General features: G+C 46.6%; 1 protein-coding gene across 13 annotated transcripts in view; it reads left to right on the forward strand.

Annotated features, from left to right (window-relative positions):
• The window catches only part of APBB2 (amyloid beta precursor protein binding family B member 2), a 368,905-nt gene that overhangs the window by 328,461 nt on the left and 26,610 nt on the right, over positions 1–13,834 (forward strand). Inside the window, exon 1 of one of the 13 annotated variants that reach the window (XM_059162961.1) lies at positions 4,746–4,869. The exons of the other annotated variants lie outside the window; for them this stretch is intronic. The gene's annotated coding sequence lies outside the window, so the exon portion shown is untranslated. Of the gene's footprint in view, positions 1–4,745; positions 4,870–13,834 lie in introns of those variants that run through there. 13 annotated transcript variants of the gene reach the window in all.

The raw sequence follows: 13,834 nt of genomic DNA on the forward strand, positions 1-13,834 counted from the left end.
GGTTGCCCCAGACTTACCAAATCATACTCCTGGAGTGAGCCCTGAGATCTTCATTTTAATGATTATTATGCACATTATAATTTGAGAACCCCTGACCTGGGTCCTGCCTGGATAGCCTTAGTGATTATACAAGGTGGTACAACAGAATGTTTAAATACAGCTTCCTATATTTAAAGAAACATTTAGAGGGGCACTTGGGTGGCTCAGTGGGTTAAAGCCTCTGCCTTCGGCTCAGGTCATGATCCCAGGGTCCTGGGATCAAGCCCCTCATCGGGCTCTCTGCTCAGCGGGGAGCCTGCTTTTCTTCCTCTCTCTCTGCCTGCCTCTCTGCCTACTTGTGATCTCTGCCTATCAAATGAATAAACAAAATCTTAAAGAAAGAAAGAAAGAAACAAAGAAAGAAACAAAGAAACAAACAAACATTTGGAGTTTTTCTCATCCTAAATTCAATCAGAGTTTCCAGTGGCCTCGAAGTATAAAGCTGCTTTTATCTCTGGGTGAGACAAAGTGAAGATCTTTGTGGATGGCATTCGAGGATTGTTGAATTCATATTTCTATATTTTCTGGTGACATGTTTTCTAGGAGCAAATGAAAATGCTTTGTTCTGTAATGAGTTAACAGCGTGAACATTGTTATGACAATCCTGTGACTTTCTTGTTTAATGTTCATACTCATCTAATCAAACAAATTGAAATTGGATTACGGCTGTTGCACATCATGGCAGTTATTATCCAGTTTAAATGCAGGTCTAAAGGAAATAAAATTGATTTTTCTATGCTACTTGGGGTTATTAGTGTGCTGCTTGAATTTTCAATTAGGTTTGTATGGAGGAGAGAAAGATTAGTGGTTGTGTTTTTTTTATTTTATTTTCTTAATGTATTATGTAAATAAACTGTAATATTTCATTCTAATTAGGGAGTCAGATGACTTTTAAAAGTTTGGCGGTCTGCTTCTACACTTTTATTTAAAGCGTGTCAGGTTTTTAAAGTGGATAATAATTTTGAGGAACATTTTTATTTTTAAAAAGAAAATAATCGAGTTGTACACCATTATAATAGTTACTACAGAAACAGTTACCTTATTTTTCAGGGAATCAGATTTTCATAGGTGGCTGAACCTGTCTAATTTTTTTTTTAAGAGTTTATTTATTTAATTTGAGAGAAAGTGAAAATGTGAGTGGGGGCCGGGGAGCTGAGGGAGAGGGAAAAGCAGATTCCCCTGAAGAGCAAGAGGCCTAACTCAGGGATGCAGGGACACGGGGCTCCATCCCAGGACCTGGGATCCCGACCTGAGCTGAAGGCAGATGCTCAACCAACTGAGCCACCCCGACACCCTTGAACCTGTCTTTCTATAAACAAAACCTTTTTTTAAAATTGTCTTCATTCTGTAAATGCCTTTTGTGTACTTGCTCTACGTAAGGACCAGCCCCACACTAGGGATTTCAGAGTTTTTCTGACATGGGTCGTTCACAAAAACATTTCGAGGCCACTGACTACTTGGGAAAGCAGAGTGATAGGCCAGAGAACACAATGGCAAGAAAGAATGACGATACCTGGAGAGCAGAAAAAGGCTTCCTGGAAGAGGTGACTTTTGATCTGGGCCTTGGCTCAGAAGTAGGAGTTGATAAAATGAAAATATATTCTTTAAGTTGTAAAAGCATTGCATATTCATTATGTGCTCATTTAAAAAAATAGGAAAAAAATGCTCATTTATTACATTTGAAAAAATATAGAAAAAATATTTATTACATATAGAAAAAATATTCATTTTTACATTTGATCTTTATTTGACATACCAAGCACTAATTGTGTATCAGGAAATGTGGGTGATGCTGAAAATACAATGGAGAGCGGTCCACAGGAGCAGTTTTCCATCCACTAATTCACTGGAAAGACAGAACCCACTCCAAGCTATTGCACGCACAGTTACGGTTTATCACAGCGAAAAGATACAGGTGAAAGTCAGCCAAGAGAAGAGACACCCAGGGCAGATTTCCAGGAAATTTCCAGACCTGGAGCTTCCGTTATCCTCTCCTTGTGGAGTCATGGACAGCATAACTTTTCCAGGATCGATGTGCAAGGATACACACAGAGTACTGCCAGCCAGAGAGGTTCATCTAAGCCTGGGTGTCCAGAATTTTTACTGGGGCTCCATCACATAGGCATGGTTGATGACTCGCGTGGTTGACCTCAGTCTCCAGCCCCTCCAGGGGTAGAATTGATGCCAAATATCCCAAAGTCCTTACCCTAAATCACATCGTTAGACTATCTAGCATGACCCAAGACCTGCCGGCAAACAAAAACACAGGTGTTAGGCATGACCTTCCATGGTCTTCGAGATCACCTCCAGAAGCCAAGGGGAAAAGGCCAGACCTCTCTTTGGCCAAGTTTGAATTCTTTACTATACAGGCACAAAACCAAGTATATAAAATTCAATATAAAATGAAAGAGAAGAGGACGATAAAGAAACAATGCAGGATAGCGGGGAATGGAGGGGGTGGGGGTGTAGAACTGCCAGGCAGGAAGATTCTTCTCGAGGAAGTGCACTGAGATACAAAGGACGAAGGGGATTAGCCAGGTGAGCAGGGCAGGGTAGAGCATTTCAGAAGAAGGAAACAAATGGTGCTAAGGCTGAAGTGGGAAGTCGCTGGGCATGTTCCAGAAGGTAAGGCTGGAAGGAAGAAGGAATTGGACTGCCATATTGGTTAGAGAGAAAATAAGGACCAGATCCCAGGTGGCCTCAGAGACCCTGGAAATGGTTATGGACTGTATCTCCAGGCAACAGGAAGCCACTGTAGGGTTTTAAAGGCTGAGCGTGGATGCTCAGGTTGGTGATTTGGGACGCATGTGTGACCGACATGAGAACAGCCAGTCGGGAATGAGAGTGGAGCCAGGGAGGCTGTTGGGAGACTGAGAGAAGGTGGCGGCTGGACCTAGGATGGAGGCAGGGGAGTGGCGAGGGGGTGCTGAGTTGGAGAGAACAGCAGCAGGTAAGACTTGGCAGGACTTGTGGAGCCTGACGTCAGGTTCAGCTGTCCCACGGTGTTGTCACCCTTCAGCATCTGGCAGCTCTGATTTGTCATTTCCACCCTGCTGTAGGCAAGGAACCAAACTCACTGGAATTATGTGTAAGGAAGGAACAGCAGCCTCTGAAGGGCTGATGGGTGGGATTCTGTGAAATCAGTTCACGTGATGCGTCTTCTGACTGCTGGACCCCAAGCCCCAAACTCACCCCCATCCCCAGTTCAGGCTGTATGCCAAAAGGTGGTGGTTGCTAAGCAGTTAACTATAAGCAACTTTCCTAAATGGCTTGAGGTATCACTGGTCTTAGATTCAGTTATACCGTAAGTGAAAACATATCACCCCTTGAAAAACAACTGATGGCCTGAAAAGCCCCATACAGAGTTGTCAGCACAGCCTGGCCTTTAGGAAGAGCTGAGTAAATGTTGAACAAACAAGTAGATGGTTTATCTGCTTTTAAGACATGAACATTAAGGATTTCCTGTACATCTGTGGTGTGTTTTACTAAACTCAGACAAGGGAGCGCCTAGGTGGCTCAGTCAGTTAAGGGTCTGCCTTCTGCTCAGGTCATGATCCCAGAGTCCTGGGATGGAGCCCCACATTGGGCTCTCTGCTCAGTGGGGAGTCCACTTCTCCCTCTGCTCTTCCCCCTCAATGCTCGAACTCTCTCTCTCTTTTTCATGCTATCTCCCTTTCTCAAATAAAAATATACAATCTTTAAAAAATAATAATAATAAACTGAGACAAGACCTCCTAGTTGCATATTCCCTTGATTTTCTCTGTACATTTTGTCAGTTCTGTGCATGGTACTTTGAAGATTAGCAGAAAACACGGCCGATGTCCCCTGCCTATTTCACTTGTTGAATTGTCCAATCAAACATCTCGCTCAGAAACAATTAGTAGAGGAAGTACTTTCCTTACGCACAGAATAAAGACAGTAGCAGACCTTGGATTTTCCTTTCAAATCCTATTTTAGTCAATGACTGGCCAGCACTTATTTAAAATGCTGTCACTTAGCCAACTGGACACTTTCCTGCTTCTATGTATGGGGGTTTCTCAACTAGAGATGACAGTGTTGGGACGCTGGTGTCATCTTGGCTCCAAGTCAGCATTAAACAAAAGGTGCCTTGAGAGAGGCCAGGATTGGAAAGGTGTGTAGGGGCGAACTACTTGCTGTTAAGTGTTTCTTGTAAATTGGCAGGAAATCCGAGAAAAATAGCTTTCAGCTCTGTTCAGAACTTGCTGCCTGATTTAACAGACTGCAGTTGGCTCCTGCTTTGTCTTGACACTGCACAGGCTTTCTGGCTCTGGTTTGCAGTGCCCCTCCCCTCCCACCCCTGCCACCGGCTCCGGCCCCCCCGCACCCTCCCCGGCACGGATCAAGCTGGGTCTGTGAGGAACCAGAATCCCAAGCCCAGGGCGTCAGTTTTCTAAAGCGGTTCAGCGGGATTAGAATGAACTTTCCAAGCGCGGAGAGTCCCAATTGGGAGCTGTTCGCCCTAGAATTGGGGGTTTGGGGGGATGAAGGATTCTACCGGGCTCTTCGCTAGTCACCGGCCAGGTCTCTAGCCGCCGGGAGCACCTGGCGGGTGCACCTGAGGGGCACACCTGGCGGGGGGCGGGGCGGGCGGGCGGCTCCTCCCCAGCAGCCAATGGGCGGAGGCGGCGGCGGCGGCGGGGGCGGGCGGAGAGCGCCCGCGGGCCGGCTCGGACGCCGGGAGGCGCGGACGCCACTCGCTTCAACTTGAGACAGAAGGGCCGCGTGGCTGCTGGTGCGGTCGAGCAGCCGCGGAGGGCCGGCTGGCGTGGTCACCGCTGTCTTCGTCCCAGCGCCGGGGCGGAGGCCAAGGTGAGAGACGTGGGGGGGGGGGGGGGCTTTGTCTGCAGGTGCGTGCGGAGGGGACGAGCGGGGTCCGAGCCCGAGCTGGCTCGCGGGGACGGCGAGGCGGGCCCGGGAGACCCGCGGGACAAAGGCTGCGCCCCCTGCCTTTCCCCGAGCCGGCGCTTAGCGAAGTGCGGGGTCGTGGGCGGCTGCTAAGGCTGAGGAGGGGTCTTTCTGCCTCGCGGGAGAGAAGGGTGGAGATGGGAGGGATTGGAGGGGTGGGGTGGGATGCGGGAGTCTTTGGATCCGAGTTGACCAGCGCGGCAGGAAGCTGTTCCGGGGTGGGCTGTTCGCGGGCTGTGCGCTGGGCATTTCTCTTGCGGCCAGGGTTCTGATTGAGTAAATGAGTGCATTCATCTCCCATGCCCTCTGGTGAATCCACATTTGCCTTCTTGTCTATTAGGAGTGAAAAACAATTGCAGGATCTTGGTAATCCGATTTTTGGATTAAAAGCAGTGTTCTTTGGTGTAGAGAGCGCATTTACAAATAATTGTAGCCATAGGATTTAGAATATCTGTGTGACTTACATGTGAGAAAATGTTTCAGATTCCCCCAAATGTAGAAAGTCAGCCAACCCCTCACCTCCTTGCTCTTGGCAAAAGGGGTTTTTTGAAGAAGAGAAACGTGATGGAAATACTGTATACAATATTCGATTGGATTCTCAGGGAATGTGTGTCTTCTCTCTCCATTATCTGTTTCCCTGTACCAGTATCGTAACCAGACAGGACTATTGATTCCCTAATTAATGTGTGGCTGTGAATCTTCATTACTGCCTTGGGTAGGAGAACACGGAGGAGCAGGCAATCCCATTAGTCTTTTTCTTTCTTTTTATAACTGCAGCCGCAACCTGGCTTTGACTTGAATCCTGAATGGTGGGTTGTGCCTGCTTTCCTCGTGTTCTCGTTTTGGTTTCCTAAGACCATGGATGGGGGAGTCTCTCCTCAGGCCTTACTCTGCCACAAAAGCAGTTTGCAAGTTTTCTCCCTAAAGTTCAGATCTTTGCCACTGCCTTTCAGTTGGTGCTGCTTTTGTGAATGAATCATTTGGTGCCCTGAAGCCTTTCCCAGGGACTTAGAATAATGTATTGTGAGGAAAATAGCCTTAAATCCCTATTTTGTCCATCAGTTTGTAAAAGTTATGGTAGCTGTGTTGTCCAGAATGAAATGTGAGTAAAAAGCTGAATGGGAGAAAGACTTTCCACAAAGCCTCAGCCGTTATTGTCGAAGAAGGTGCCAGTGGTTCTTGGCTCAGCAGGGAGTGATGCTCAGAGTGAAGGCATGGGCTCTGTGCTAGGTGGGTTAGGAACCTCACCTTTCTGACACTTGGTGCATGAATGAGCTCCTCTATCATTGCAGCAAGTCCTAGCTTTTGAGCAATGGGGATAATTTATTTAATAAGTGTTTATTGAACACCTGCTATGTGCAGGGCATTGGCACTGGTGATTAAAATGGAAAATGTAACAAGTACCCACTTGCTTTCTTGGCGCTCACATAATGCTGTCCGAGGATCCATTTCAGATCCTTTGAACTTGAGCACACCTGAGAAATAGTATGGATAGCAGTGAGGTGAGGCAAGAGGGTGTTGCTGCTCCTGCTGAGCCCAAGGCTGTAGGTGCGCACAGGTTGGGCCAAGGTCACCTCCTCTCTAAGGGTGGAGGTAGCCATCAGACCGTTGGGTCAGGCTTTTTGCACCTGCTTCCCTGGGTCATGGATACCTCTCAGAGGGGTCAGGGCCTGCAAGGAGGGCCAAAAGCTGAGTTCTAGAAGTGTTTGAACAGGGGCACTGTTTATTTGGATGTAGTCATTCCAGTCTGTTTCAAAAACTATCCGTCACGCCATCTCTTGGTCTCAACTCAACAGCTTTCCTCTTGAACGACCCCCCAGGGAAATGGATTCCATTCTGGACCACTGACTGAGCAAAGCTTTCCATCTGTCCACAGTCCCCAAGTATGAAGAGGTGACGCCTAGATCTAAAGACCTGGAACATAGTTGAAAAACCCCAATTTACTCTTCCTGTATACTTCTCGTGGTGTGGTGGGTTTTTGTGGCAGGGGGGTGGGTTTGGTTTTTGCTTTTTTTTTTTTTTTTTTAAAGAGTGTATTGATAATATATAACTTCTTACTCATCTGGGTTTCCAGACTTTTCCACAAATCCCTAGGGTTACATGAAAACATACTAAATAGTGGTGTAACTTATTCTTTTCTAAATGCCTATTTTAAACACAGACGATAACATTTTTGAGAAATTCTAAGACCTTTGGGTTCTTCTGGCCCTAATAGAGTATCTGGCATAGGATGCTCTCCATAAATGATTGAATTTGTTGACTGGGCAGCTGAATTAATATAGATGAAAATGCTTTATTTTCTGTTGTGCTCAATATTTATCATCTATAGATTATCTTGCTGTTCAGCACAGATGGAACATCTGCATGTCAGGTATCTTGTGAGGGACGTGCTGGAATGAGACAGACTAGGTACAGAGAGGCAGGACAGAAGCCAGAAGAACAATTTAGGGAGCACAATGATATAGAGTATAAGTGTCACAAAGATGGTCAGTGGCATGGAGAATGTAGTGGAGTAGTTCCGTGGGGAAAGGGGCCACCAAGAGGCAGTCCATCCTAGGAGGTCACATCTGAGCCGAACCAGAAGGCCGAGAAGAAGTCAGGTATGTGGGAAGCAAGTAGGAAGCTCTAGCAGAGGGCACTTGGCACGTACAGAAGCTTGGAGCCAGGAGCAAGGGGGCCAGTGGTGTGTACTAGGGTGGGAGAGCCAGGTGGGGACAAGATTCTGTGGGCTTTTCGGCTGTGGTGGAAGGCTTGGGTTTTCTTTTTAATGCAATGAGAAGCCTTTGAAGGGTGGTAACCAGGAGAATGCCGTGATCTAGTTTATTTCATAAAAAAAGATCTCAGTGAATGTTGTGAGGGGAATGGATGTCAGGAGCAGAAGTGGAAGCTGAGGGACCCACTAGCAAGTCCCAGGCCAGGAAAAATCAAAGCTGTGGCAGAGGGAGTGAAGGAAGTGGACTGTAGAGATTAAACGAGCAAGACTGAATGTGGTAGTGGTAGGAAGTGGAGTTGTGTTCTCGGACTGCCCTGAATGTTTAGATTCATTGTTTATTTCTGTTTGAAATACAGATAAAAAGAAATAATGCCTGTTTAAGGACAAAGTTTTAAACAATAGAGTAACTCAGTTTCAAATTATGTTGTAGAAGACCTCGACTTAATTTCATTTGATTCTCCACTGAGGATGGGCAGAGCTGTCCTGTGAAGTGCTGTGCATATGGCCGTCTTTCCAGGCCATTCTCACCCTTCATTGCCCTGACTAGCCTTCTTTTAAGCAGGCAGAGAGGCAGACAGAGAAAGAGGAGGAAGCAGGCTCCCCGCTGAGCAGAGAGAGAGCCTGATGCAGGGCTCAATCCCAGGACCCCGGGATCATGACCCGAGCCAAAGGCAGAGGCTTAACCCACTGAGCCACCCAGGTGCCCCCTGACTAGCCTTCTAAGCTGGTAACAGACCTTTGAGCATTTTCTCTACTCTGTCATAAAAATAAAGGATCAACATAAGAAAGAAGACAGGTTTAAGCTTTAATCCATATAGAATTACTCTACCTTTGCTCCTGCTTTGAAAGAAACCATTGATAATTGCATGGGACATTGTTTATTTCACATACAACAGTCTTCAGAGTCTCGAGAACTGATATATTGTCACAAACACAATTTGTTCTGTATGTATCTGAAAGCAGAAAGAGTAAAATTCCTTGGTAATCTTACGGGAACATCACTGAGCACTCTGTGAGCTAAAAAGGCCATTGCCTTGTACAGTGTAGAAATGAAGCCTCTGGTTTCTGATGGGATATTTTTGTACCCTCCCACCTTCAGATTTATGAACTTGAAAGCTGACAGTGTCTTCACCAGTTAACTTTGGTTTTGAAACAAACTTTGGTTTGGTTTTGCCCAAAAAAATACTGTTGCAGAAGCTATTCCTTTCCTAGTCAGAATTTTAGGCTCAAGGAGGGACGGAAGTGACGGGGCTCCCAGCCCTTGTGACCTGGGTCCCTTGACTAATTACCCCGAAATATGGAAGCTTGTCTGAGGATGAATAAATTATGACAGTTGAAATAATTATGACCCAGGAAAAGCCGCTGCAGAGAGCCCAGTTGACAATCGGGCCTGATTTGGCCTGATTCTGTCATGTCGTGTCATGCATCTGTTTGCCAGGTTACATGAAAATGCTGTTTGCTAGAAATCTAGCGTGACCTCGGCCCCCAACCACCCTCCCCCTACCCCCAAGAATAACATTCCTAGCCTACATGCGACCTTCTGGAAATAAAACGGTGAGGCAGAGTTCCGCATTGACTCTGACTCTTATGTCAGCCACGCGTGAAAGATTACAGTTGAGCAAAAGGTGTTTTTGGTTCTGAAAAGGCTACAAATGAGAAGCACTCTTATTCCCGCATCTGGATGGAGCCATTTCTGGCTGGCTCCGGAGTCTGTCACCTGTCACGGGGATTATTCCAGCAGCTCGGGGTGCCGTTCAGGCTCAGTTGGATGCTCTGCTCTTACTGTCTTGTAGGTCGTCATTCCTTCACACAGAGCCCCCCGTTTTCATTTTGCACTGGGCGTCACCTGTTATTTAGCTGCGACGAGTCTCTGTCTGCATTGTGTGCTGCACCCCTGAATCGGGGTGTCGTCTAAACAGGGTTTGGGGACTTTTTCTGCAAAAGGCCTGATATTAAATATCATCTTTGTTGCAGCTACTGTTCTCCAAGCACAAGAGCGGCTGTAGACGATAGGAACCCAGTGGGTGTGGCTGTGTTCCAGTGACACTTTCCTTTTTTTTTTTATTTTCAGATTTTGTTTATTTGACAGAGAGAGACATAGACATGGAACACAAGCAGGGGGAGTGGGGGAGAGAGAAGCAGGCTCCCCACTGAGCAAGGAGCCTGATGTGGCACTAGATTCCAGGACCCTGGGATCATGACCTAAGCTGAAGGCAGACACTTAATGACTGAGCCACTCAGGTGCCCCCAGTGACACTTTATAAAAACAGACGGGGGTGCCTGGGTGTCTCATGGGTTAAGCCTCTGCCTTTGGCTCAGGTCATGATCTCAGGGTCCTGGGATCAAGCCCTGCATTGGGCTGTCTGCTCAGCAGGGACCCTGCTTACCCCCTCTCTCTCTGCCTGCCTCTCTGCCTACTTGTGATCTCTATCCCTGTCAAATAAATAAATAAAATCTTAAAAAACAAACAAAACAGACGGGGTTGGATGGTCTTTGATCCCGGGGCCATGGTTTTTCACCCTGGTTTCAAGGACCCAAGTGGGACCCACAGCGACAACTGAAAGAGGGACCTTGTCCTTTGAAAAGGAAGAAGGTTCAGTCACTTTTGGCCAGCTATGCGGTATTCTGAAAACCAATCTCCAAACTGGATTCCTGGAGGCAGTCAGGCTGTTTGGGGTACTTCTGTGACAAACCATTATTCAGACAACCCAAGCCCACTCTTAAGCTTCTTCAAGGTGGCATCTTTATTCCATTTGTCAAATATGAACACATATGGACAATAAGAGGAAAGCAAATTCAGACAGTGTGAAAACACAATGCTGTCGTCATAGGACTGTGTTTCTTGTTTCTTCAAGATTTCTTATATTTGTTGGAAAAGAAAAAAAGAGGCTGGAACAAAGAGAAAGTTACCTTCCTGAACAGCAAAGGTGGGTATTCTTTCAAGTGGTATCATGCAGTGAATTCTGCTGAGACAGCCCAGCGCTCCGGCGTGCTCCATGACGCTTCCTGGTTCGGCTGTCCGTACTTCACTGCCTCGCTGTGTATGGAAATGTGTGGTCCGGGGCCTTTTCCCTAAATGATAAGCAAACGTTTATTTCTTCTCGAGTACAAATATAAAGAAAATTACTGGGGGAGTTGACAAGTCCTGATAGACATCAGTGTGCAATGGAAATTTATATATTGATTCCAGGAGCAGAGGAGCTGTTTTTCATTGAGACAAATGTTCTGAAGAAGGAATCTAGTTACAGGCTCTGGAAACTTTATTGTTTCTGCTGGAGATGATCAAAGTATAGATTTGCTTCACTTCAGATAGAGTCACAAGAGATTGATAATCTTTTCAGAACTCTCCTCCTGCCCATTCACATGAAATATCTTTTATTAACATAGTTTCAGATGACATGAAAACGGAATGTGAGCTAAAGTCATTTTTAAAGTGCTGTCTGGGGCAAACAGCAGTGGGAGAAAACGAAATCCAGCCAACTCCCTATTACTCCCAGGTTCATTGCCTTAGAGTCTTACCAACATGACCAGGAGTGGGGTGGGGAGGGGGGAGTCCTTTGTTTACTCTATTTAGTTATTCTTTCATTCATTCAAAAATATGTATGGACTACGTGGCCCTATGCAGCAGGCAGTGGTAAGCAAATACTTAGGGTAATGAACCAACACAGCAGGGAAAGTTCCAGCTCCCACAGATTTCCCCTTTTTTTGTAGGGTAGAAGGAAGAACAATTTAAAAAGCAGAGTAGCTTTAGGTGGCTGCAGGGGTTGGCAATGCCTGGGTGGCCGGGAGGGGTTTTCTGGAGGTGATGACAGTAAGGAGGAATCTTCCTTTGGAGACCTGGGGGCAGATGGAATCCAGGCAGTGGAAAGAGGTAGCACCAGGGTTCCAAGGTAGAAAAGGCATGTGTGTTTCGAGAATAGAAGGATGGGCGTGTGGCTGGAGCCCCGCAGGCTGTGGGTGCGGCAGAAAGTGAGGTCCGAGAGAGACACACGGGGAGTTTGGGAGGGCATCATGAGCGGGGCAGCAGCAGGGTAATTGGCCGCTGTGTAAAGGATGAAACCCTCAGCCTTTGCCTGGGAAAGTTGTTTCCACTGAACAGAGCACTTTTTGTTACCAGCTCCCACAGTGGTGGAACCAGAAATCCAATAGGCTAGGAGCGGGAGAGCTGAGCCCGCCTCTCTTCACCTAGGGATGCATTCTAGGAGAGGCGGGCTCAGTCTGGTGCCGGGTGCCCTAGAGCCGCACAGGAGAAGAGACAAGGAGAAGGCAAGCAGACCCGCTGAGTCTGTCTGGAGATCGACCACTTTCTCTTGGTGGGGGTGTTGAGCAAATTAAATTCCTTGCCATCTTGGATTCCTTGTTTGTAAAATGAGTCGTGATGCTCCCCGCCGGGTTATTGGGTGGCTTGACCATAATGTGTGCCAAGAACGGAGCCTGGGTGGGGAGCAGATTCAAGGAAACAAGCGCCATCGTGCTGATTTTCTTCTTAGTCAGTCATGCTGGTGTTGATGTTTGTCTTTGTTGAGATATTACTGAGTTTACAGAGTATCAGGAATACTTGTATCCAGATGGAAGTTTCCAAAATTCAGGTGATCGAGTGTCTTGGCTCTTAGTGCTAGCTGTACTGGCCCTCCTGTCTGTACAAAGAAGCGGAGATTGGCTATATGATGATTGCCCTAAGTCCTCTAGAACATTTAGAAACAGATTGAAGAATGTGCCTTCCCTGAGAGAGGCCTTCCACATGGCTGGGGGCGTGGAATGGAAGAGATTTCACCCACAGACTCACCATGGTTTTCAGTGGGAGTCTTGTCTATGTCTTGCTGGTGCTGTGTGTCCCAGTAGTACTTCCTGCATGGAAGCCACTTTTCCAGTGGAGACCCTTCTTCCCTCTTCTGTGTCACAGTCAGAGAGGAGCCTTCGGGGTCTCAAGTAGTTTTTTTGTTTTTCCACGCCTGCTTTCAGGAAGGAAGCTAACCCATGGTTTCACAATTCAGGTATAATTTACATAATTTTGTCTTTTGATTATGCCCTAAATTTTATAACTTGAAAATGTAACATGGCGTGAGTTTTGTCTCACTTAAGACCTAAATGTAACTTGTATCTGTATTCTCTTTTCACGGATACTCAAAGAGGCTCGGTTGTTTTGTTGTTGTTGTTGTTATTTTACTGTAATACAGCCCAGATGAAAGCAGACACTTGTTAATTCTTACTCTCTTCAAACATGGACTTTAAAAGAAAACAACTCATTTCCTGGTTGCTCTCAGATATCCCTTTTTCCCTCATTAGTAAGCTGACTGGTAACTATTGTGTCTTCTCTCCAGCGGCATGAGAAAGTCCTTTGTTTAGAAGAATGTGCCTTGAATTTCAATAACCTCACACCACTTTAGATCCTCGTCCTCACACTCACTCCTGTTGGAACTCTGACTCCCTGAGTCGGCAAGTTAACAGGCTTGCGTGGTACTCGGGGTGGGGGGGTAGGAGCAAGGAGGTGGGAAGAGAACTAGCTTGCAGAATAAGCCACACTATCAAAGACAGGTGTTTCTGTCACCCTTTGATCCTGGGAAGGACAGAATCTTCTCCTGAGCTGAATTCTCTGAAACTCCATTCACCAGATGGTAAATTTGCATAAATCCAGAATTCAGTTCAGAGATCTTTTACCTGCCGGGTATGGATTCGAAGGGGTTCTGTGAATGAGTTCCAGGCTTTACTGAACCTTCTCCCCATCCTGCTAAGGTTGTACCTAAAATTGCGAGTTCATGCACATTTCTTTCTGGGGTATTTTCATCAGATTCCAAAAGGTTCCATGATCTGAAACAGGTTAGGGAACTTCCTCGCGGCAGACCTCCTTGTTGTTCACAATTTGCTGGCGCCCCGCTGAGCACGCACGTCGAGCCCACGCTATGCACCATCACACCGTGAACCTTATAGATCAACGGGTGTAATCCCCGCGGCCCTCTTAGGGGGTCAGTGCCGTTATCATTCCCACTTTACAGATGAGTAAACTGAAGAGCATAGAGGCTAAGGGCCTTGACCAAGGGCAAACAACTAAAACACGTCAGGGGTAAGAGGCAAAAAACCTTGAAGCGAGGGGGAAAGCAGACCGCGAGGTTCAGGAATGGGTATGAGAGTCTTCGTGACATAAAGTTTTATAGTTTT

Source organism: Mustela lutreola, chromosome 1 (genome assembly GCF_030435805.1).
Source record: "Mustela lutreola isolate mMusLut2 chromosome 1, mMusLut2.pri, whole genome shotgun sequence".
Taxonomy (NCBI): domain Eukaryota; kingdom Metazoa; phylum Chordata; class Mammalia; order Carnivora; family Mustelidae; genus Mustela; species Mustela lutreola.